Here is a 23,003-nt window from a genome sequence, read left to right as displayed (position 1 = left end):
TTTTATAAGGTCATCATTTGTTTACTCTAAAAGTATGAAAGTTTTCAAATCCTTATTTTATAGAGATGTGGGCTGTGAATTTTATTTTTACATTTTTAATTTCCTGTGTCACCCTAAGTTTTCTGACACCATCAAAGTTGAGCTTTAAAACAGTCTTGAAACTAAATGCTCAATATGTGGAGAGAAGCTCAGTGGTGAGGCTACATGCAGAGTACTGTAGTTGCTCCTAAAACAAACCTTGGGGAAGGTCTGAGATTAGAGCCACATGCTGCTCTCACAGAGCATTTCTTGACTGAAGCAAGTGAGTTCCCATCAATATTGGTCAGCTTGTAACTTCAAAGCAGAAGACACTGTATGCACTAAAACTCATGTGTTGCTATTGATGCAAAGTTCTCAAGCTTGGAATTGGCTCATGGCTAGCAAATTTAAGTTCAATGGCTGAGAGGAAGTACATAGCTGCTTTCCAACTCAATTCAGACTACTCTCTCTCCACATTTTGCTAATGTATGCCTCATCTTAGGCTGCTCTAAATGTATCTATTTCCTTATCTATGAAAAGTGAAAATTTGAATATTCAGTTAGAAACTCAACTGGATTTAATTCTTCAATTTAAAACCTATATTTTATAAGGTCATCATTTTTTTACTCTAAAAATTTGAAAGTTTTCAAATCCTTATTTTATAGAGATGTGGGCTGTTAGTTTGATTTTTACATTTTTAATTTCCTGTGTCACCCTAAGTTTTCTGACACCATCAAAGTTGAGCTTTAAAACAGTCTTGAAACTAAATGCTCAATATGTGGAGAGAAGCTCAGTGGTGAGGCTACATGCAGAGTACTGTAGTTGCTCCTAAAGCTAACCTTGGAGAAGGTCTGAGATTAGAGCCACATGCTGCTCTCACAGAGCATTTCTTGACTGAAGCAAGTGAGTTCCCATCCGTATTGGTCAGCTTGTAACTTCAAAGCAGAAGACACTGTATGCACTAAAACTTATGTGCTGCTATTGATGCAAAGTTCTCAAGCTTGGAATTGGCTCATGGCTGGCAAATTTAAGTTCAATGGCTGAGAGGAAGTACATAGCTGCTTTCCAACTCAATTCAGACTACCCTCTCTCCACATTTTGCTAATGTATGCCTCATCTTAGGCTGCTCTAAATGTATCTATTTCCCTATCTATGAAAAGTGAAAATTTGAATATTCAGTTAGAAACTCAACTGGATTTAATTCTTCAATTTAAAACCTATATTTTATAAGGTCATCATTTTTTTACTCTAAAAATTTGAAAGCTTTCAAATCCTTATTTTATAGAGATGTGGGCTGTTCATTTGATTTTTACATTTTTAATTTCCTGTGTCACCCTAAGTTTTCTGACATCTTCGAAGTTGAGCTTTATAACAGTCTTGAAACTAAATGCTCAATATGTGGAGAGAAGATCAGTGGTGAGGCTACATGCAGAGTACTGTAGTTGCTCCTAAAACAAACCTTGGGGAAGGTCTGAGATTAGAGCCACATGCTGCTCTCACAGAGCATTTCTTGACTGAAGCAAGTGAGTTCCCATCAATATTGGTCAGCTTGTAACTTCAAAGCAGAAGACACTGTATGCATTAAAACTCCTGTGCTGCTATTGATGCAAAGTTCTCAAGCTTGGAATTGGCTCATGGCTGGCAAATTTAAGTTCAATGGCTGAGAGGAAGTACATAGCTGCTTTGCAACTCAATTTAGACTACTCTCTCTCCACATTTTGCTAATGTATGCCTCATCTTAGGCTGCTCTAAATGTATCTATTTCCCTATCTATGAAAAGTGAAAATTTTAATATACAGTTAGAAACTCAACTGGATTTAATTCTTCAATTTAAAACCTATATTTTATAAGGTCTTCATTTTTTTACTCTAAAAATTTGAAAGTTTTCAAATCCTTATTTTATAGAGATGTGGGCTGTTAGTTTGATTTTTACATTTTTAATTTCCTGTGTCACCCTAAGTTTTCTGACATCTTCGAAGTTGAGCTTTAAAACAGTCTTGAAACTAAATGCTCAATATGTGGAGAGAACCTCAGTTGTGAGGCTACATGCAGAATACTGTAGTTGCTCCTAAAACTAACCTTGGGGAAGGTCTGAGATTAGAGCCACATGCTGCTTTCACAGAGCATTTCTTGACTGAAGTAAGTGAGATCCCATCAATATTGGTCAGCTGGTAACTTCAAAGCAGAAGACACTGTATGCACTAAAACTCCTGTGCTGCTATTGATGCAAAGTTCTCAAGCTTGGAATTGGCTCATGGCTGGCAAATTTAAGTTCAATGGCTGAGAGGAAGTACATAGCTTCTTTCCGACTCAATTCAGACTACTCTCTCTCCACATTTTGCTAATGTATGCCTCATCTTGGGCTGCTCTAAATGTATCTATTTCCTTATCTATAAATATTGAAAATTTGAATATTCAGTTAGAAACACAACTGGATTTAATTCTTCAATTTAAAACCTATATTTTATAAGGTCATCATTTTTTTACTCTAAAAGTTTGAAAGTTTTCAAATCCTTATTTTATAGAGATGTGGGCTGTGAATGTTATTTTTACATTTTTAATTTCCTGTGTCACCCTAAGTTTTCTGACACCATCAAAGTTGAGCTTTAAAACAGTCTTGAAACTTAATGCTCAATATGTGGAGAGAAGCTCAGTGGTGAGGCTACATGCAGAGTACTGTAGTTGCTCCTAAAACAAACCTTGGGGAAGGTCTGAGATTAGATCCACATGCTGCTCTCACAGAGCATTTCTTGACTGAAGCAAGTGAGTTCCCATCAAAATTGGTCAGCTTGTAACTTCAAAGCAGAAGACACTGTATGCACTAAAACTCATGTGTTGCTATTGATGCAAAGTTCTCAAGCTTGGAATTGGCTCATGGCTGGCAAATTTAAGTTCAATGGCTGAGAGGAAGTACATAGCTGCTTTCCAACTCAATTCAGACTACTCTCTCTCCACATTTTGCTAATGTATGCCTCATCTTAGGCTGCTCTAAATGTATCTATTTCCCTATCTATGAAAAGTGAAAATTTGAATATTCAGTTAGAAACTCAACTGGATTTAATACTTCAATTTAAAACCTATATTTTATAAGGTCATCATTTTTTTACTCTAAAAATTTTAAAGTTTTCAAATCCTGATTTTATAGAGATGTGGGCTGTTAATTTGATTTTTACATTTTTAATTTCCTGTGTCACCCTAAGTTTTCTGACATCTTCGAAATTGAGCTTTAAAACAGTCTTGAAACTAAATGCTCAATATGTGGAGAGAAGCTCAGTTGTGAGGCTACATGCAGAATACTGTAGTTGCTCCTAAAACTAACCTTGGGGAAGGTCTGAGATTAGAGCCACATGCTGCTTTCACAGAGCATTTCTTGACTGAAGTAAGTGAGATTCCATCAATATTGGTCAGCTGGTAACTTCAAAGCAGAAGACACTGTATGCACTAAAACTCCTGTGCTGCTATTGATGCAAAGTTCTCAAGCTTGGAATTGGCTCATGGCTGGCAAATTTAAGTTCAATGGCTGAGAGGAAGTACATAGCTGCTTTCCGACTCAACTCAGACTACTCTCCCTCCACATTTTGCTAATGTATGCCTCATCTTAGGCTGCTCTAAATGTATCTATTTCCTTATCTATGAAAAGTGAAAATTTGAATATTCAGTTAGAAACACAACTGGATTTAATTCTTCAATTTAAAACCTATATTTTATAAGGTCATCATTTTTTTACTCTAAAAGTAAGAACGTTTTCAAATACTTATTTTATAGAGATGTGGGCTGTTAATTTGATTTTTACATTTTTAATTTCCTGTGTCACCCTAAGTTTTCTGACATCTACGAAGTTGAGCTTTAAAACAGTCTTGAAACTAAATGCTCAATATGTGGAGAGAAGCTCAGTGGTGAGGCTACATGCAGAGTACTGTAGTTGCTTCTAAAACTAACCTTGGGGAAGGTCTGAGATTAGAGCCACATGCTGCTCTCACAGAGCATTTCTTGACTGAAGCAAGTGAGTTCCCATCAATATTGGTCAGCTTGTAACTTCAAAGCAGAAGACACTGTATGCACTAAAACTCATGTGCTGCTATTGATGCAAAGTTCTCAAGCTTGGAATTGGCTCATGGTTGGCAAATTTAAGTTCAATGGCTGAGAGGAAGTACATAGCTGCTTTCCAACTCAATTTAGACTTCTCTCTCTCCACATTTTGCTAATGTATGCCTCATCTTAGGCTGCTCTAAATGTATCTATTTCCCTATCTATGAAAAGTGAAAATTTTAATATTCAGTTAGAAACTCAACTGGATTTAATTCTTCAATTTAAAACCTATATTTTATAAGGTCATCATTTTTTTACTCTAAAAATTTGAAAGTTTTCAAATCCTTATTTTATAGAGATGTGGGCTGTTAGTTTGATTTTTACATTTTTAATTTCCTGTGTCACCCTAAGTTTTCTGACACCATCAAAGTTGAGCTTTAAAACAGTCTTGAAACTAAATGCTCAATATGTGGAGAGAAGCTCAGTGGTGAGGCTACATGCAGAGTACTGTAGTTGCTCCTAAAACAAACCTTGGGGAAGGTCTGAGATTAGAGCCACATGCTGCTCTCACAGAGCATTTCTTGACTGAAGCAAGTGAGTTCCCATCAATATTGGTCAGCTTGTAACTTCAAAGCAGAAGACACTGTATGCACTAAAACTCATGTGTTGCTATTGATGCAAAGTTCTCAAGCTTGGAATTGGCTCATGGCTAGCAAATTTAAGTTCAATGGCTGAGAGGAAGTACATAGCTGCTTTCCAACTCAATTCAGACTACTCTCTCTCCACATTTTGCTAATGTATGCCTCAGCTTAGTCTGCTCTAAATGTATCTATTTCCCTATCTATGAAAAGTGAAAATTTGAATATTCAGTTAGAAACTCAACTGGATTTAATACTTCAATTTAAAACCTATATTTTATAAGGTCATCAATTTTTTACTCAAAAATTTTAAAGTTTTCAAATCCTGATTTTATAGAGATGTGGGCTGTTAATTTGATTTTTACATTTTTAATTTCCTGTGTCACCCTAAGTTTTCTGACATCTTCGAAATTGAGCTTTAAAAAAGTCTTGAAACTAAATGCTCAATATGTGGAGAGAAGCTCAGTTGTGAGGCTACATGCAGAATACTGTAGTTGCTCCTAAAACAAACCTTGGGGAAGGTCTGAGATTAGAGCCACATGCTGCTTTCACAGAGCATTTCTTGACTGAAGTAAGTGAGATCCCATCAATATTGGTCAGCTGGTAACTTCAAAGCAGAAGACACTGTATGCACTAAAACTTATGTGCTGCTATTGATGCAAAGTTCTCAAGCTTGGAATTGGCTCATGGCTGGCAAATTTAAGTTCAATGGCTGAGAGGAAGTACATAGCTGCTTTCCAACTCAATTCAGACTACTCTCTCTCCACATTTTGCTAATGTATGCCTCATCTTAGGCTGCTCTAAATGTATCTATTTCCCTATCTATGAAAAGTGAAAATTTGAATATTCAGTTAGAAACTCAACTGGATTTAATACTTCAATTTAAAACCTATATTTTATAAGGTCATCAATTTTTTACTCAAAAATTTTAAAGTTTTCAAATCCTGATTTTATAGAGATGTGGGCTGTTAATTTGATTTTTACATTTTTAATTTCCTGTGTCACCCTAAGTTTTCTGACATCTTCGAAATTGAGCTTTAAAACAGTCTTGAAACTAAATGCTCAATATGTGGAGAGAAGCTCAGTTGTGAGGCTACATGCAGAATACTGTAGTTGCTCCTAAAACAAACCTTGGGGAAGGTCTGAGATTAGAGCCACATGCTGCTTTCACAGAGCATTTCTTGACTGAAGTAAGTGAGATCCCATCAATATTGGTCAGCTGGTAACTTCAAAGCAGAAGACACTGTATGCACTAAAACTCCTGTGCTGCTATTGATGCAAAGTTCTCAAGCTTGGAATTGGCTCATGGCTGGCAAATCTAAGTTCAATGGCTGAGAGGAAGTACATAGCTGCTTTCCATCTCAATTCAGACTACTCTCTCTCCACATTTTGCTAATGTATGCCTCATCTTAGGCTGCTCTAAATGTATCTATTTCCCTATCTATGAAAAGTGAAAATTTGAATATTCAGTTAGAAACTCAACTGGATTTAATTCTTCAATTTAAAACCTATATTTTATAAGGTCATCATTTTTTTACTCTAAAAATTTGAAAGCTTTCAAATCCTTATTTTATAGAGATGTGGGCTGTTCATTTGATTTTTACATTTTTAATTTCCTGTGTCACCCTAAGTTTTCTGACATCTTCGAAGTTGAGCTTTATAACAGTCTTGAAACTAAATGCTCAATATGTGGAGAGAAGATCAGTGGTGAGGCTACATGCAGAGTACTGTAGTTGCTCCTAAAACAAACCTTGGGGAAGGTCTGAGATTAGAGCCACATGCTGCTCTCACAGAGCATTTCTTGACTGAAGCAAGTGAGTTCCCATCAATATTGGTCAGCTTGTAACTTCAAAGCAGAAGACACTGTATGCATTAAAACTCCTGTGCTGCTATTGATGCAAAGTTCTCAAGCTTGGAATTGGCTCATGGCTGGCAAATTTAAGTTCAATGGCTGAGAGGAAGTACATAGCTGCTTTGCAACTCAATTTAGACTACTCTCTCTCCACATTTTGCTAATGTATGCCTCATCTTAGGCTGCTCTAAATGTATCTATTTCCCTATCTATGAAAAGTGAAAATTTTAATATACAGTTAGAAACTCAACTGGATTTAATTCTTCAATTTAAAACCTATATTTTATAAGGTCTTCATTTTTTTACTCTAAAAATTTGAAAGTTTTCAAATCCTTATTTTATAGAGATGTGGGCTGTTAGTTTGATTTTTACATTTTTAATTTCCTGTGTCACCCTAAGTTTTCTGACATCTTCGAAGTTGAGCTTTAAAACAGTCTTGAAACTAAATGCTCAATATGTGGAGAGAACCTCAGTTGTGAGGCTACATGCAGAATACTGTAGTTGCTCCTAAAACTAACCTTGGGGAAGGTCTGAGATTAGAGCCACATGCTGCTTTCACAGAGCATTTCTTGACTGAAGTAAGTGAGATCCCATCAATATTGGTCAGCTGGTAACTTCAAAGCAGAAGACACTGTATGCACTAAAACTCCTGTGCTGCTATTGATGCAAAGTTCTCAAGCTTGGAATTGGCTCATGGCTGGCAAATTTAAGTTCAATGGCTGAGAGGAAGTACATAGCTTCTTTCCGACTCAATTCAGACTACTCTCTCTCCACATTTTGCTAATGTATGCCTCATCTTGGGCTGCTCTAAATGTATCTATTTCCTTATCTATAAATATTGAAAATTTGAATATTCAGTTAGAAACACAACTGGATTTAATTCTTCAATTTAAAACCTATATTTTATAAGGTCATCATTTTTTTACTCTAAAAGTTTGAAAGTTTTCAAATCCTTATTTTATAGAGATGTGGGCTGTGAATGTTATTTTTACATTTTTAATTTCCTGTGTCACCCTAAGTTTTCTGACACCATCAAAGTTGAGCTTTAAAACAGTCTTGAAACTTAATGCTCAATATGTGGAGAGAAGCTCAGTGGTGAGGCTACATGCAGAGTACTGTAGTTGCTCCTAAAACAAACCTTGGGGAAGGTCTGAGATTAGATCCACATGCTGCTCTCACAGAGCATTTCTTGACTGAAGCAAGTGAGTTCCCATCAAAATTGGTCAGCTTGTAACTTCAAAGCAGAAGACACTGTATGCACTAAAACTCATGTGTTGCTATTGATGCAAAGTTCTCAAGCTTGGAATTGGCTCATGGCTGGCAAATTTAAGTTCAATGGCTGAGAGGAAGTACATAGCTGCTTTCCAACTCAATTCAGACTACTCTCTCTCCACATTTTGCTAATGTATGCCTCATCTTAGGCTGCTCTAAATGTATCTATTTCCCTATCTATGAAAAGTGAAAATTTGAATATTCAGTTAGAAACTCAACTGGATTTAATACTTCAATTTAAAACCTATATTTTATAAGGTCATCATTTTTTTACTCTAAAAATTTTAAAGTTTTCAAATCCTGATTTTATAGAGATGTGGGCTGTTAATTTGATTTTTACATTTTTAATTTCCTGTGTCACCCTAAGTTTTCTGACATCTTCGAAATTGAGCTTTAAAACAGTCTTGAAACTAAATGCTCAATATGTGGAGAGAAGCTCAGTTGTGAGGCTACATGCAGAATACTGTAGTTGCTCCTAAAACTAACCTTGGGGAAGGTCTGAGATTAGAGCCACATGCTGCTTTCACAGAGCATTTCTTGACTGAAGTAAGTGAGATTCCATCAATATTGGTCAGCTGGTAACTTCAAAGCAGAAGACACTGTATGCACTAAAACTCCTGTGCTGCTATTGATGCAAAGTTCTCAAGCTTGGAATTGGCTCATGGCTGGCAAATTTAAGTTCAATGGCTGAGAGGAAGTACATAGCTGCTTTCCGACTCAACTCAGACTACTCTCCCTCCACATTTTGCTAATGTATGCCTCATCTTAGGCTGCTCTAAATGTATCTATTTCCTTATCTATGAAAAGTGAAAATTTGAATATTCAGTTAGAAACACAACTGGATTTAATTCTTCAATTTAAAACCTATATTTTATAAGGTCATCATTTTTTTACTCTAAAAGTAAGAACGTTTTCAAATACTTATTTTATAGAGATGTGGGCTGTTAATTTGATTTTTACATTTTTAATTTCCTGTGTCACCCTAAGTTTTCTGACATCTACGAAGTTGAGCTTTAAAACAGTCTTGAAACTAAATGCTCAATATGTGGAGAGAAGCTCAGTGGTGAGGCTACATGCAGAGTACTGTAGTTGCTTCTAAAACTAACCTTGGGGAAGGTCTGAGATTAGAGCCACATGCTGCTCTCACAGAGCATTTCTTGACTGAAGCAAGTGAGTTCCCATCAATATTGGTCAGCTTGTAACTTCAAAGCAGAAGACACTGTATGCACTAAAACTCATGTGCTGCTATTGATGCAAAGTTCTCAAGCTTGGAATTGGCTCATGGTTGGCAAATTTAAGTTCAATGGCTGAGAGGAAGTACATAGCTGCTTTCCAACTCAATTTAGACTTCTCTCTCTCCACATTTTGCTAATGTATGCCTCATCTTAGGCTGCTCTAAATGTATCTATTTCCCTATCTATGAAAAGTGAAAATTTTAATATTCAGTTAGAAACTCAACTGGATTTAATTCTTCAATTTAAAACCTATATTTTATAAGGTCATAATTTTTTTACTCTAAAAATTTGAAAGTTTTCAAATCCTTATTTTATAGAGATGTGGGCTGTTAGTTTGATTTTTACATTTTTAATTTCCTGTGTCACCCTAAGTTTTCTGACACCATCAAAGTTGAGCTTTAAAACAGTCTTGAAACTAAATGCTCAATATGTGGAGAGAAGCTCAGTGGTGAGGCTACATGCAGAGTACTGTAGTTGCTCCTAAAACAAACCTTGGGGAAGGTCTGAGATTAGAGCCACATGCTGCTCTCACAGAGCATTTCTTGACTGAAGCAAGTGAGTTCCCATCAATATTGGTCAGCTTGTAACTTCAAAGCAGAAGACACTGTATGCACTAAAACTCATGTGTTGCTATTGATGCAAAGTTCTCAAGCTTGGAATTGGCTCATGGCTAGCAAATTTAAGTTCAATGGCTGAGAGGAAGTACATAGCTGCTTTCCAACTCAATTCAGACTACTCTCTCTCCACATTTTGCTAATGTATGCCTCATCTTAGTCTGCTCTAAATGTATCTATTTCCCTATCTATGAAAAGTGAAAATTTGAATATTCAGTTAGAAACTCAACTGGATTTAATACTTCAATTTAAAACCTATATTTTATAAGGTCATCAATTTTTTACTCAAAAATTTTAAAGTTTTCAAATCCTGATTTTATAGAGATGTGGGCTGTTAATTTGATTTTTACATTTTTAATTTCCTGTGTCACCCTAAGTTTTCTGACATCTTCGAAATTGAGCTTTAAAAAAGTCTTGAAACTAAATGCTCAATATGTGGAGAGAAGCTCAGTTGTGAGGCTACATGCAGAATACTGTAGTTGCTCCTAAAACAAACCTTGGGGAAGGTCTGAGATTAGAGCCACATGCTGCTTTCACAGAGCATTTCTTGACTGAAGTAAGTGAGATCCCATCAATATTGGTCAGCTGGTAACTTCAAAGCAGAAGACACTGTATGCACTAAAACTCATGTGCTGCTATTGATGCAAAGTTCTCAAGCTTGGAATTGGCTCATGGCTGGCAAATTTAAGTTCAATGGCTGAGAGGAAGTACATAGCTGCTTTCCAACTCAATTCAGACTACTCTCCCTCCACATTTTGCTAATGTATGCCTCATCTTAGGCTGCTCTAAATGTATCTATTTCCTTATCTATAAAAATTGAAAATTTGAATATTCAGTTAGAAACTCAACTGGATTTAATTCTTCAATTTAAAACCTATATTTTATAAGGTCATCATTTGTTTACTCTAAAAGTATGAAAGTTTTCAAATCCTTATTTTATAGAGATGTGGGCTGTGAATTTTATTTTTACATTTTTAATTTCCTGTGTCACCCTAAGTTTTCTGACACCATCAAAGTTGAGCTTTAAAACAGTCTTGAAACTAAATGCTCAATATGTGGAGAGAAGCTCAGTGGTGAGGCTACATGCAGAGTACTGTAGTTGCTCCTAAAACAAACCTTGGGGAAGGTCTGAGATTAGAGCCACATGCTGCTCTCACAGAGCATTTCTTGACTGAAGCAAGTGAGTTCCCATCAATATTGGTCAGCTTGTAACTTCAAAGCAGAAGACACTGTATGCACTAAAACTCATGTGTTGCTATTGATGCAAAGTTCTCAAGCTTGGAATTGGCTCATGGCTAGCAAATTTAAGTTCAATGGCTGAGAGGAAGTACATAGCTGCTTTCCAACTCAATTCAGACTACTCTCTCTCCACATTTTGCTAATGTATGCCTCATCTTAGGCTGCTCTAAATGTATCTATTTCCCTATCTATGAAAAGTGAAAATTTTAATATTCAGTTAGAAACTCAACTGGATTTAATTCTTCAATTTAAAACCTATATTTTATAAGGTCATCATTTTTTTACTCTAAAAATTTGAAAGTTTTCAAATCCTTATTTTATAGAGATGTGGGCTGTTAGTTTGATTTTTACATTTTTAATTTCCTGTGTCACCCTAAGTTTTCTGACACCATCAAAGTTGAGCTTTAAAACAGTCTTGAAACTAAATGCTCAATATGTGGAGAGAAGCTCAGTGGTGAGGCTACATGCAGAGTACTGTAGTTGCTCCTAAAGCTAACCTTGGAGAAGGTCTGAGATTAGAGCCACATGCTGCTCTCACAGAGCATTTCTTGACTGAAGCAAGTGAGTTCCCATCCGTATTGGTCAGCTTGTAACTTCAAAGCAGAAGACACTGTATGCACTAAAACTTATGTGCTGCTATTGATGCAAAGTTCTCAAGCTTGGAATTGGCTCATGGCTGGCAAATTTAAGTTCAATGGCTGAGAGGAAGTACATAGCTGCTTTCCAACTCAATTCAGACTACTCTCTCTCCACATTTTGCTAATGTATGCCTCATCTTAGGCTGCTCTAAATGTATCTATTTCCCTATCTATGAAAAGTGAAAATTTGAATATTCAGTTAGAAACTCAACTGGATTTAATACTTCAATTTAAAACCTATATTTTATAAGGTCATCAATTTTTTACTCAAAAATTTTAAAGTTTTCAAATCCTGATTTTATAGAGATGTGGGCTGTTAATTTGATTTTTACATTTTTAATTTCCTGTGTCACCCTAAGTTTTCTGACATCTTCGAAATTGAGCTTTAAAACAGTCTTGAAACTAAATGCTCAATATGTGGAGAGAAGCTCAGTTGTGAGGCTACATGCAGAATACTGTAGTTGCTCCTAAAACAAACCTTGGGGAAGGTCTGAGATTAGAGCCACATGCTGCTTTCACAGAGCATTTCTTGACTGAAGTAAGTGAGATCCCATCAATATTGGTCAGCTGGTAACTTCAAAGCAGAAGACACTGTATGCACTAAAACTCCTGTGCTGCTATTGATGCAAAGTTCTCAAGCTTGGAATTGGCTCATGGCTGGCAAATCTAAGTTCAATGGCTGAGAGGAAGTACATAGCTGCTTTCCATCTCAATTCAGACTACTCTCTCTCCACATTTTGCTAATGTATGCCTCATCTTAGGCTGCTCTAAATGTATCTATTTCCCTATCTATGAAAAGTGAAAATTTGAATATTCAGTTAGAAACTCAACTGGATTTAATTCTTCAATTTAAAACCTATATTTTATAAGGTCATCATTTTTTTACTCTAAAAATTTGAAAGCTTTCAAATCCTTATTTTATAGAGATGTGGGCTGTTAATTTGATTTTTACATTTTTAATTTCCTGTGTCACCCTAAGTTTTCTGACATCTTCGAAGTTGAGCTTTATAACAGTCTTGAAACTAAATGCTCAATATGTGGAGAGAAGATCATTGGTGAGGCTACATGCAGAGTACTGTAGTTGCTCCTAAAACAAACCTTGGGGAAGGTCTGAGATTAGAGCCACATGCTGCTCTCACAGAGCATTTCTTGACTGAAGCAAGTGAGTTCCCATCAATATTGGTCAGCTTGTAACTTCAAAGCAGAAGACACTGTATGCATTAAAACTCCTGTGCTGCTATTGATGCAAAGTTCTCAAGCTTGGAATTGGCTCATGGCTGGCAAATTTAAGTTCAATGGCTGAGAGGAAGTACATAGCTGCTTTCCAACTCAATTTAGACTACTCTCTCTCCACATTTTGCTAATGTATGCCTCATCTTAGGCTGCTCTAAATGTATCTATTTCCCTATCTATGAAAAGTGAAAATTTTAATATACAGTTAGAAACTCAACTGGATTTAATTCTTCAATTTAAAACCTATATTTTATAAGGTCTTCATTTTTTTACTCTAAAAATTTGAAAGTTTTCAAATCCTTATTTTATAGAGATGTGGGCTGTTAGTTTGATTTTTACATTTTTAATTTCCTGTGTCACCCTAAGTTTTCTGACATCTTCGAAGTTGAGCTTTAAAACAGTCTTGAAACTAAATGCTCAATATGTGGAGAGAACCTCAGTTGTGAGGCTACATGCAGAATACTGTAGTTGCTCCTAAAACTAACCTTGGGGAAGGTCTGAGATTAGAGCCACATGCTGCTTTCACAGAGCATTTCTTGACTGAAGTAAGTGAGATCCCATCAATATTGGTCAGCTGGTAACTTCAAAGCAGAAGACACTGTATGCACTAAAACTCCTGTGCTGCTATTGATGCAAAGTTCTCAAGCTTGGAATTGGCTCATGGCTGGCAAATTTAAGTTCAATGGCTGAGAGGAAGTACATAGCTGCTTTCCGACTCAATTCAGACTACTCTCTCTCCACATTTTGCTAATGTATGCCTCATCTTGGGCTGCTCTAAATGTATCTATTTCCTTATCTATAAATATTGAAAATTTGAATATTCAGTTAGAAACACAACTGGATTTAATTCTTCAATTTAAAACCAATATTTTATAAGGTCATCATTTTTTTACTCTAAAAGTTTGAAAGTTTTCAAATCCTTATTTTATAGAGATGTGGGCTGTGAATTTTATTTTTACATTTTAAATTTCCTGTGTCACCCTAAGTTTTCTGACACAATCAAAGTTGAGCTTTAAAACAGTCTTGAAACTAAATGCTCAATATGTGGAGAGAAGCTCAGTGGTGAGGCTACATGCAGAGTACTGTAGTTGCTCCTAAAGCAAACCTTGGGGAAGGTCTGAGATTAGAGCCACATGCTGCTCTCACAGAGCATTTCTTGACTGAAGCAAGTGAGTTCCCATCAATATTGGTCAGCTTGTAACTTCAAAGCAGAAGACACTGTATGCACTAAAACTCATGTGTTGCTATTGATGCAAAGTTCTCAAGCTTGGAATTGGCTCATTGCTAGCAAATTTAAGTTCAATGGCTGAGAGGAAGTACATAGCTGCTTTCCAACTCAATTCAGACTACTCTCTCTCCACATTTTGCTAATGTATGCCTCATCTTAGGCTGCTCTAAATGTATCTATTTCCCTATCTATGAAAAGTGAAAATTTGAATATTTAGTTAGAAACTCAACTGGATTTAATACTTCAATTTAAAACCTATATTTTATAAGGTCATCATTTTTTTTTCTCTAAAAATTTTAAAGTTTTCAAATCCTGATTTTATAGAGATGTGGGCTGTTAATTTGATTTTTACATTTTTAATTTCCTGTGTCACCCTAAGTTTTCTGACATCTTCGAAATTGAGCTTTAAAACAGTCTTGAAACTAAATGCTCAATATGTGGAGAGAAGCTCAGTGGTGAGGCTACATGCAGAGTACTGTAGTTGCTCCTAAAACTAACCTTGGGGAAGGTCTGAGATTAGAGCCACATGCTGCTTTCACAGAGCATTTCTTGACTGAAGTAAGTGAGATCCCATCAATATTGGTCAGCTGGTAACTTCAAAGCAGAAGACACTGTATGCACTAAAACTCCTGTGCTGCTATTGATGCAAAGTTCTCAAGCTTGGAATTGGCTCATGGCTGGCAAATTTAAGTTCAATGGCTGAGAGGAAGTACATAGCTGCTTTCCGACTCAATTCAGACTACTCTCTCTCCACATTTTGCTAATGTATGCCTCATCTTGGGCTGCTCTAAATGTATCTATTTCCTTATCTATAAATATTGAAAATTTGAATATTCAGTTAGAAACACAACTGGATTTAATTCTTCAATTTAAAACCAATATTTTATAAGGTCATCATTTTTTTACTCTAAAAGTTTGAAAGTTTTCAAATCCTTATTTTATAGAGATGTGGGCTGTGAATTTTATTTTTACATTTTTAATTTCCTGTGTCACCCTAAGTTTTCTGACACCATCAAAGTTGAGCTTTAAAACAGTCTTGAAACTAAATGCTCAATATGTGGAGAGAAGCTCAGTGGTGAGGCTACATGCAGAGTACTGTAGTTGCTCCTAAAACAAACCTTGGGGAAGGTCTGAGATTAGAGCCACATGCTGCTCTCACAGAGCATTTCTTGACTGAAGCAAGTGAGTTCCCATCAATATTGGTCAGCTTGTAACTTCAAAGCAGAAGACACTGTATGCACTAAAACTCATGTGTTGCTATTGATGCAAAGTTCTCAAGCTTGGAATTGGCTCATTGCTAGCAAATTTAAGTTCAATGGCTGAGAGGAAGTACATAGCTGCTTTCCAACTCAATTCAGACTACTCTCTCTCCACATTTTGCTAATGTATGCCTCATCTTAGGCTGCTCTAAATGTATCTATTTCCCTATCTATGAAAAGTGAAAATTTGAATATACAGTTAGAAACTCAACTGGATTTAATACTTCAATTTAAAACCAATATTTTATAAGGTCATCATTTTTTTACTCTAAAAATTTGAAAGTTTTCAAATCCTGATTTTATAGAGATGTGGGCTGTTAATTTGATTTTTACATTTTTAATTTCCTGTGTCACCCTAAGTTTTCTGACATCTTCGAAATTGAGCTTTAAAACAGTCTTGAAACTAAATGCTCAATATGTGGAGAGAAGCTCAGTTGTGAGGCTACATGCAGAATACTGTAGTTGCTCCTAAAACTAACCTTGGGGAAGGTCTGAGATTAGAGCCACATGCTGCTTTCACAGAGCATTTCTTGACTGAAGTAAGTGAGATCCCATCAATATTGGTCAGCTGGTAACTTCAAAGCAGAAGACACTGTATGCACTAAAACTCCTGTGCTGCTATTGATGCAAAGTTCTCAAGCTTGGAATTGGCTCATGGCTGGCAAATTAAGTTCAATGGCTGAGAGGAAGTACATAGCTGCTTTCCGACTCAATTCAGACTACTCACTCTCCACATTTTGCTAATGTATGCCTCATCTTGGGCTGCTCTAAATGTATCTATTTCCTTATCTATAAATATTGAAAATTTGAATATTCAGTTAGAAACACAACTGGATTTAATTCTTCAATTTAAAACCAATATTTTATAAGGTCATCATTTTTTTACTCTAAAAGTTTGAAAGTTTTCAAATCCTTATTTTATAGAGATGTGGGCTGTGAATTTTATTTTTACATTTTTAATTTCCTGTGTCACCCTAAGTTTTCTGACACCATCAAAGTTGAGCTTTAAAACAGTCTTGAAACTAAATGCTCAATATGTGGAGAGAAGCTCAGTGGTGAGGCTACATGCAGAGTACTGTAGTTGCTCCTAAAACAAACCTTGGGGAAGGTCTGAGATTAGAGCCACATGCTGCTCTCACAGAGCATTTCTTGACTGAAGCAAGTGAGTTCCCATCAATATTGGTCAGCTTGTAACTTCAAAGCAGAAGACACTGTATGCACTAAAACTCATGTGTTGCTATTGATGCAAAGTTCTCAAGCTTGGAATTGGCTCATTGCTAGCAAATTTAAGTTCAATGGCTGAGAGGAAGTACATAGCTGCTTTCCAACTCAATTCAGACTACTCTCTCTCCACATTTTGCTAATGTATGCCTCATCTTAGGCTGCTCTAAATGTATCTATTTCCCTATCTATGAAAAGTGAAAATTTGAATATTTAGTTAGAAACTCAACTGGATTTAATACTTCAATTTAAAACCTATATTTTATAAGGTCATCATTTTTTTTTCTCTAAAAATTTTAAAGTTTTCAAATCCTGATTTTATAGAGATGTGGGCTGTTAATTTGATTTTTACATTTTTAATTTCCTGTGTCACCCTAAGTTTTCTGACATCTTCGAAATTGAGCTTTAAAACAGTCTTGAAACTAAATGCTCAATATGTGGAGAGAAGCTCAGTGGTGAGGCTACATGCAGAGTACTGTAGTTGCTCCTAAAGCTAACCTTGGGGAAGGTCTGAGATTAGAGCCACATGCTGCTCTCACAGAGCATTTCTTGACTGAAGCAAGTGAGTTCCCATCAATATTGGTCAGCTTGTAATTTCAAAGCAGAAGACACTGTATGCACTAAAACTTATGTGCTGCTATTGATGCAAAGTTCTCAAGCTTGGAATTGGCTCATGGCTGGCAAATTTAAGTTCAATGGCTGAGAGGAAGTACGTAGCTGCTTTCCAACTCAATTCAGACTACTCTCTCTCCACATTTTGCTAATGTATGCCTCATCTTAGGCTGCTCTAAATGTATCTATTTCCCTATCTATGAAAAGTGAAAATTTGAATATTCAGTTAGAAACTCAACTGGATTTAATACTTCAATTTAAAACCAATATTTTATAAGGTCATCATTTTTTTACTCTAAAAATTTGAAAGTTTTCAAATCCTGATTTTATAGAGATGTGGGCTGTTAATTTGATTTTTACATTTTTAATTTCCTGTGTCACCCTAAGTTTTCTGACATCTTCGAAATTGAGCTTTAAAACAGTCTTGAAACTAAATGCTCAATATGTGGAGAGAAGCTCAGTTGTGAGGCTACATGCAGAATACTGTAGTTGCTCCTAAAACTAACCTTGGGGAAGGTCTGAGATTAGAGCCACATGCTGCTTTCACAGAGCATTTCTTGACTGAAGTAAGTGAGATCCCATCAATATTGGTCAGCTGGTAACTTCAAAGCAGAAGACACTGTATGCACTAAAACTCCTGTGCTGCTATTGATGCAAAGTTCTCAAGCTTGGAATTGGCTCATGGCTGGCAAATTAAGTTCAATGGCTGAGAGGAAGTACATAGCTGCTTTCCGACTCAATTCAGACTACTCACTCTCCACATTTTGCTAATGTATGCCTCATCTTGGGCTGCTCTAAATGTATCTATTTCCTTATCTATAAATATTGAAAATTTGAATATTCAGTTAGAAACACAACTGGATTTAATTCTTCAATTTAAAACCTATATTTTATAAGGTCATCATTTTTTTACTCTAAAAGTTTGAAAGTTTTCAAATCCTTATTTTATAGAGATGTGGGCTGTGAATTTTATTTTTACATTTTTAATTTCCTGTGTCACCCTAAGTTTTCTGACACCATCAAAGTTGAGCTTTAAAACAGTCTTGAAACTAAATGCTCAATATGTGGAGAGAAGCTCAGTGGTGAGGCTACATGCAGAGTACTGTAGTTGCTCCTAAAACAAACCTTGGGGAAGGTCTGAGATTAGATCCACATGCTGCTCTCACAGAGCATTTCTTGACTGAAGCAAGTGAGTTCCCATCAAAATTGGTCAGCTTGTAACTTCAAAGCAGAAGACACTGTATGCACTAAAACTCATGTGTTGCTATTGATGCAAAGTTCTCAAGCTTGGAATTGGCTCATGGCTGGCAAATTTAAGTTCAATGGCTGAGAGGAAGTACATAGCTGCTTTCCAACTCAATTCAGACTACTCTCTCTCCACATTTTGCTAATGTATGCCTCATCTTAGGCTGCTCTAAATGTATCTATTTCCCTATCTATGAAAAGTGAAAATTTGAATATTTAGTTAGAAACTCAACTGGATTTAATACTTCAATTTAAAACCTATATTTTATAAGGTCATCATTTTTTTTTCTCTAAAAATTTTAAAGTTTTCAAATCCTGATTTTATAGAGATGTGGGCTGTTAATTTGATTTTTACATTTTTAATTTCCTGTGTCACCCTAAGTTTTCTGACATCTTCGAAATTGAGCTTTAAAACAGTCTTGAAACTAAATGCTCAATATGTGGAGAGAAGCTCAGTGGTGAGGCTACATGCAGAGTACTCTAGTTTCTCCTAAAGCTAACCTTGGGGAAGGTCTGAGATTAGAGCCACATGCTGCTCTCACAGAGCATTTCTTGACTGAAGCAAGTGAGTTCCCATCAATATTGGTCAGCTTGTAACTTCAAAGCAGAAGACACTGTATGCACTAAAACTTATGTGCTGCTATTGATGCAAAGTTCTCAAGCTTGGAATTGGCTCATGGCTGGCAAATTTAAGTTCAATGGCTGAGAGGAAGTACATATCTGCTTTCCAACTCAATTCAGACTACTCTCTCTCCACATTTTGCTAATGTATGCCTCATCTTAGGCTGCTCTAAATGTATCTATTTCCCTATCTATGAAAAGTGAAAATTTGAATATTCAGTTAGAAACTCAACTGGATTTAATACTTCAATTTAAAACCAATATTTTATAAGGTCATCATTTTTTTACTCTAAAAATTTGAAAGTTTTCAAATCCTGATTTTATAGAGATGTGGGCTGTTAATTTGATTTTTACATTTTTAATTTCCTGTGTCACCCTAAGTTTTCTGACATCTTCGAAATTGAGCTTTAAAACAGTCTTGAAACTAAATGCTCAATATGTGGAGAGAAGCTCAGTTGTGAGGCTACATGCAGAATACTGTAGTTGCTCCTAAAACTAACCTTGGGGAAGGTCTGAGATTAGAGCCACATGCTGCTTTCACAGAGCATTTCTTGACTGAAGTAAGTGAGATCCCATCAATATTGGTCAGCTGGTAACTTCAAAGCAGAAGACACTGTATGCACTAAAACTCCTGTGCTGCTATTGATGCAAAGTTCTCAAGCTTGGAATTGGCTCATGGCTGGCAAATTAAGTTCAATGGCTGAGAGGAAGTACATAGCTGCTTTCCGACTCAATTCAGACTACTCACTCTCCACATTTTGCTAATGTATGCCTCATCTTGGGCTGCTCTAAATGTATCTATTTCCTTATCTATAAATATTGAAAATTTGAATATTCAGTTAGAAACACAACTGGATTTAATTCTTCAATTTAAAACCAATATTTTATAAGGTCATCATTTTTTTACTCTAAAAGTTTGAAAGTTTTCAAATCCTTATTTTATAGAGATGTGGGCTGTGAATTTTATTTTTACATTTTTAATTTCCTGTGTCACCCTAAGTTTTCTGACACCATCAAAGTTGAGCTTTAAAACAGTCTTGAAACTAAATGCTCAATATGTGGAGAGAAGCTCAGTGGTGAGGCTACATGCAGAGTACTGTAGTTGCTCCTAAAACAAACCTTGGGGAAGGTCTGAGATTAGAGCCACATGCTGCTCTCACAGAGCATTTCTTGACTGAAGCAAGTGAGTTCCCATCAATATTGGTCAGCTTGTAACTTCAAAGCAGAAGACACTGTATGCACTAAAACTCATGTGTTGCTATTGATGCAAAGTTCTCAAGCTTGGAATTGGCTCATTGCTAGCAAATTTAAGTTCAATGGCTGAGAGGAAGTACATAGCTGCTATCCAACTCAATTCAGACTACTCTCTCTCCACATTTTGCTAATGTATGCCTCATCTTAGGCTGCTCTAAATGTATCTATTTCCCTATCTATGAAAAGTGAAAATTTGAATATTTAGTTAGAAACTCAACTGGATTTAATACTTCAATTTAAAACCTATATTTTATAAGGTCATCATTTTTTTTTCTCTAAAAATTTTAAAGTTTTCAAATCCTGATTTTATAGAGATGTGGGCTGTTAATTTGATTTTTACATTTTTAATTTCCTGTGTCACCCTAAGTTTTCTGACATCTTCGAAATTGAGCTTTAAAACAGTCTTGAAACTAAATGCTCAATATGTGGAGAGAAGCTCAGTGGTGAGGCTACATGCAGAGTACTGTAGTTGCTCCTAAAGCTAACCTTGGGGAAGGTCTGAGATTAGAGCCACATGCTGCTCTCACAGAGCATTTCTTGACTGAAGCAAGTGAGTTCCCATCAATATTGGTCAGCTTGTAATTTCAAAGCAGAAGACACTGTATGCACTAAAACTTATGTGCTGCTATTGATGCAAAGTTCTCAAGCTTGGAATTGGCTCATGGCTGGCAAATTTAAGTTCAATGGCTGAGAGGAAGTACGTAGCTGCTTTCCAACTCAATTCAGACTACTCTCTCTCCACATTTTGCTAATGTATGCCTCATCTTAGGCTGCTCTAAATGTATCTATTTCCCTATCTATGAAAAGTGAAAATTTGAATATTCAGTTAGAAACTCAACTGGATTTAATACTTCAATTTAAAACCAATATTTTATAAGGTCATCATTTTTTTACTCTAAAAATTTGAAAGTTTTCAAATCCTGATTTTATAGAGATGTGGGCTGTTAATTTGATTTTTACATTTTTAATTTCCTGTGTCACCCTAAGTTTTCTGACATCTTCGAAATTGAGCTTTAAAACAGTCTTGAAACTAAATGCTCAATATGTGGAGAGAAGCTCAGTTGTGAGGCTACATGCAGAATACTGTAGTTGCTCCTAAAACTAACCTTGGGGAAGGTCTGAGATTAGAGCCACATGCTGCTTTCACAGAGCATTTCTTGACTGAAGTAAGTGAGATCCCATCAATATTGGTCAGCTGGTAACTTCAAAGCAGAAGACACTGTATGCACTAAAACTCCTGTGCTGCTATTGATGCAAAGTTCTCAAGCTTGGAATTGGCTCATGGCTGGCAAATTAAGTTCAATGGCTGAGAGGAAGTACATAGCTGCTTTCCGACTCAATTCAGACTACTCACTCTCCACATTTTGCTAATGTATGCCTCATCTTGGGCTGCTCTAAATGTATCTATTTCCTTATCTATAAATATTGAAAATTTGAATATTCAGTTAGAAACACAACTGGATTTAATTCTTCAATTTAAAACCTATATTTTATAAGGTCATCATTTTTTTACTCTAAAAGTTTGAAAGTTTTCAAATCCTTATTTTATAGAGATGTGGGCTGTGAATTTTATTTTTACATTTTTAATTTCCTGTGTCACCCTAAGTTTTCTGACACCATCAAAGTTGAGCTTTAAAACAGTCTTGAAACTAAATGCTCAATATGTGGAGAGAAGCTCAGTGGTGAGGCTACATGCAGAGTACTGTAGTTGCTCCTAAAACAAACCTTGGGGAAGGTCTGAGATTAGATCCACATGCTGCTCTCACAGAGCATTTCTTGACTGAAGCAAGTGAGTTCCCATCAAAATTGGTCAGCTTGTAACTTCAAAGCAGAAGACACTGTATGCACTAAAACTCATGTGTTGCTATTGATGCAAAGTTCTCAAGCTTGGAATTGGCTCATGGCTGGCAAATTTAAGTTCAATGGCTGAGAGGAAGTACATAGCTGCTTTCCAACTCAATTCAGACTACTCTCTCTCCACATTTTGCTAATGTATGCCTCATCTTAGGCTGCTCTAAATGTATCTATTTCCCTATCTATGAAAAGTGAAAATTTGAATATTCAGTTAGAAACTCAACTAGATTTAATACTTCAATTTAAAACCTATATTTTATAAGGTCATCATTTTTTTACTCTAAAAATTTTAAAGTTTTCAAATCCTGATTTTATAGAGATGTGGGCTGTTAATTTGATTTTTACATTTTTAATTTCCTGTGTCACCCTAAGTTTTCTGACATCTTCGAAATTGAGCTTTAAAACAGTCTTGAAACTAAATGCTCAATATGTGGAGAGAAGCTCAGTTGTGAGGCTACATGCAGAATACTGTAGTTGCTCCTAAAACTAACCTTGGGGAAGGTCTGAGATTAGAGCCACATGCTGCTTTCACAGAGCATTTCTTGACTGAAGTAAGTGAGATTCCATCAATATTGGTCAGCTGGTAACTTCAAAGCAGAAGACACTGTATGCACTAAAACTCCTGTGCTGCTATTGATGCAAAGTTCTCAAGCTTGGAATTGGCTCATGGCTGGCAAATTTAAGTTCAATGGCTGAGAGGAAGTACATAGCTGCTTTCCGACTCAACTCAGACTACTCTCCCTCCACATTTTGCTAATGTATGCCTCATCTTAGGCTGCTCTAAATGTATCTATTTCCTTATCTATGAAAAGTGAAAATTTGAATATTCAGTTAGAAACACAACTGGATTTAATTCTTCAATTTAAAACCTATATTTTATAAGGTCATCATTTTTTTACTCTAAAAGTAAGAACGTTTTCAAATACTTATTTTATAGAGAT

At 35.9% G+C, this 23,003-nt stretch overlaps 37 non-coding genes across 37 annotated transcripts; all 37 read left to right on the top strand.

Moving 5' to 3' along the window:
* The first annotated feature begins 178 nt into the window (after positions 1-178).
* LOC148511222 (Nuclear RNase P) lies at positions 179-491 on the top strand. Its single transcript, XR_015868903.1, has one exon.
* Positions 492-798: 307 nt separating this feature from the next.
* On the top strand, positions 799-1,111 carry LOC148511221 (Nuclear RNase P). Its single transcript, XR_015868788.1, has one exon.
* Positions 1,112-1,418: 307 nt separating this feature from the next.
* LOC148511220 (Nuclear RNase P) lies at positions 1,419-1,731 on the top strand. Its single transcript, XR_015869311.1, has one exon.
* Positions 1,732-2,038: 307 nt separating this feature from the next.
* LOC148511219 (Nuclear RNase P) lies at positions 2,039-2,351 on the top strand. Its single transcript, XR_015868855.1, has one exon.
* Positions 2,352-2,658: 307 nt separating this feature from the next.
* On the top strand, positions 2,659-2,971 carry LOC148511218 (Nuclear RNase P). Its single transcript, XR_015869201.1, has one exon.
* A 307-nt stretch (positions 2,972-3,278) lies between these two features.
* LOC148511217 (Nuclear RNase P) lies at positions 3,279-3,591 on the top strand. The gene has a single exon (XR_015868879.1).
* Positions 3,592-3,898: 307 nt separating this feature from the next.
* LOC148511216 (Nuclear RNase P) lies at positions 3,899-4,211 on the top strand. The gene has a single exon (XR_015868797.1).
* A 307-nt stretch (positions 4,212-4,518) lies between these two features.
* LOC148511215 (Nuclear RNase P) lies at positions 4,519-4,831 on the top strand. The gene has a single exon (XR_015868902.1).
* Positions 4,832-5,137: 306 nt separating this feature from the next.
* LOC148511214 (Nuclear RNase P) lies at positions 5,138-5,450 on the top strand. The gene has a single exon (XR_015868786.1).
* A 306-nt stretch (positions 5,451-5,756) lies between these two features.
* On the top strand, positions 5,757-6,069 carry LOC148511213 (Nuclear RNase P). Its single transcript, XR_015868847.1, has one exon.
* A 307-nt stretch (positions 6,070-6,376) lies between these two features.
* Positions 6,377-6,689, top strand: LOC148511212 (Nuclear RNase P). Its single transcript, XR_015869310.1, has one exon.
* A 307-nt stretch (positions 6,690-6,996) lies between these two features.
* Positions 6,997-7,309, top strand: LOC148511211 (Nuclear RNase P). Its single transcript, XR_015868854.1, has one exon.
* Positions 7,310-7,616: 307 nt separating this feature from the next.
* Positions 7,617-7,929, top strand: LOC148511210 (Nuclear RNase P). The gene has a single exon (XR_015869200.1).
* A 307-nt stretch (positions 7,930-8,236) lies between these two features.
* Positions 8,237-8,549, top strand: LOC148511209 (Nuclear RNase P). Its single transcript, XR_015868878.1, has one exon.
* A 307-nt stretch (positions 8,550-8,856) lies between these two features.
* On the top strand, positions 8,857-9,169 carry LOC148511208 (Nuclear RNase P). Its single transcript, XR_015868796.1, has one exon.
* Positions 9,170-9,476: 307 nt separating this feature from the next.
* LOC148511207 (Nuclear RNase P) lies at positions 9,477-9,789 on the top strand. Its single transcript, XR_015868901.1, has one exon.
* A 306-nt stretch (positions 9,790-10,095) lies between these two features.
* Positions 10,096-10,408, top strand: LOC148511206 (Nuclear RNase P). Its single transcript, XR_015868808.1, has one exon.
* A 307-nt stretch (positions 10,409-10,715) lies between these two features.
* Positions 10,716-11,028, top strand: LOC148511205 (Nuclear RNase P). Its single transcript, XR_015868900.1, has one exon.
* Positions 11,029-11,335: 307 nt separating this feature from the next.
* On the top strand, positions 11,336-11,648 carry LOC148511204 (Nuclear RNase P). Its single transcript, XR_015869344.1, has one exon.
* A 306-nt stretch (positions 11,649-11,954) lies between these two features.
* On the top strand, positions 11,955-12,267 carry LOC148511203 (Nuclear RNase P). The gene has a single exon (XR_015868846.1).
* Positions 12,268-12,574: 307 nt separating this feature from the next.
* On the top strand, positions 12,575-12,887 carry LOC148511202 (Nuclear RNase P). The gene has a single exon (XR_015869134.1).
* Positions 12,888-13,194: 307 nt separating this feature from the next.
* Positions 13,195-13,507, top strand: LOC148511201 (Nuclear RNase P). The gene has a single exon (XR_015868833.1).
* Positions 13,508-13,814: 307 nt separating this feature from the next.
* On the top strand, positions 13,815-14,127 carry LOC148511200 (Nuclear RNase P). Its single transcript, XR_015869125.1, has one exon.
* A 308-nt stretch (positions 14,128-14,435) lies between these two features.
* Positions 14,436-14,748, top strand: LOC148511199 (Nuclear RNase P). Its single transcript, XR_015868758.1, has one exon.
* Positions 14,749-15,055: 307 nt separating this feature from the next.
* LOC148511198 (Nuclear RNase P) lies at positions 15,056-15,368 on the top strand. The gene has a single exon (XR_015869088.1).
* Positions 15,369-15,675: 307 nt separating this feature from the next.
* On the top strand, positions 15,676-15,987 carry LOC148511197 (Nuclear RNase P). The gene has a single exon (XR_015868866.1).
* Positions 15,988-16,294: 307 nt separating this feature from the next.
* LOC148511196 (Nuclear RNase P) lies at positions 16,295-16,607 on the top strand. Its single transcript, XR_015869086.1, has one exon.
* A 308-nt stretch (positions 16,608-16,915) lies between these two features.
* Positions 16,916-17,228, top strand: LOC148511195 (Nuclear RNase P). Its single transcript, XR_015868940.1, has one exon.
* Positions 17,229-17,535: 307 nt separating this feature from the next.
* On the top strand, positions 17,536-17,847 carry LOC148511194 (Nuclear RNase P). Its single transcript, XR_015868865.1, has one exon.
* Positions 17,848-18,154: 307 nt separating this feature from the next.
* Positions 18,155-18,467, top strand: LOC148511193 (Nuclear RNase P). Its single transcript, XR_015869199.1, has one exon.
* Positions 18,468-18,775: 308 nt separating this feature from the next.
* Positions 18,776-19,088, top strand: LOC148511192 (Nuclear RNase P). Its single transcript, XR_015868972.1, has one exon.
* Positions 19,089-19,395: 307 nt separating this feature from the next.
* LOC148511191 (Nuclear RNase P) lies at positions 19,396-19,707 on the top strand. Its single transcript, XR_015868864.1, has one exon.
* Positions 19,708-20,014: 307 nt separating this feature from the next.
* LOC148511190 (Nuclear RNase P) lies at positions 20,015-20,327 on the top strand. The gene has a single exon (XR_015869280.1).
* A 308-nt stretch (positions 20,328-20,635) lies between these two features.
* Positions 20,636-20,948, top strand: LOC148511189 (Nuclear RNase P). The gene has a single exon (XR_015868939.1).
* A 307-nt stretch (positions 20,949-21,255) lies between these two features.
* LOC148511188 (Nuclear RNase P) lies at positions 21,256-21,567 on the top strand. Its single transcript, XR_015868863.1, has one exon.
* A 307-nt stretch (positions 21,568-21,874) lies between these two features.
* LOC148511187 (Nuclear RNase P) lies at positions 21,875-22,187 on the top strand. Its single transcript, XR_015869197.1, has one exon.
* Positions 22,188-22,494: 307 nt separating this feature from the next.
* LOC148511186 (Nuclear RNase P) lies at positions 22,495-22,807 on the top strand. Its single transcript, XR_015868877.1, has one exon.
* Positions 22,808-23,003: the final 196 nt, after the last annotated feature.

This window comes from Taudactylus pleione, unplaced genomic scaffold (assembly GCF_031769625.1).
Source record: "Taudactylus pleione unplaced genomic scaffold, aTauple2 ptg000311l, whole genome shotgun sequence".
NCBI classification, from domain to species: Eukaryota; Metazoa; Chordata; class Amphibia; order Anura; family Myobatrachidae; genus Taudactylus; species Taudactylus pleione.
Note: the sequence above shows the minus strand (reverse complement) of the source record. Positions and strands in the feature narration are given on the sequence as shown.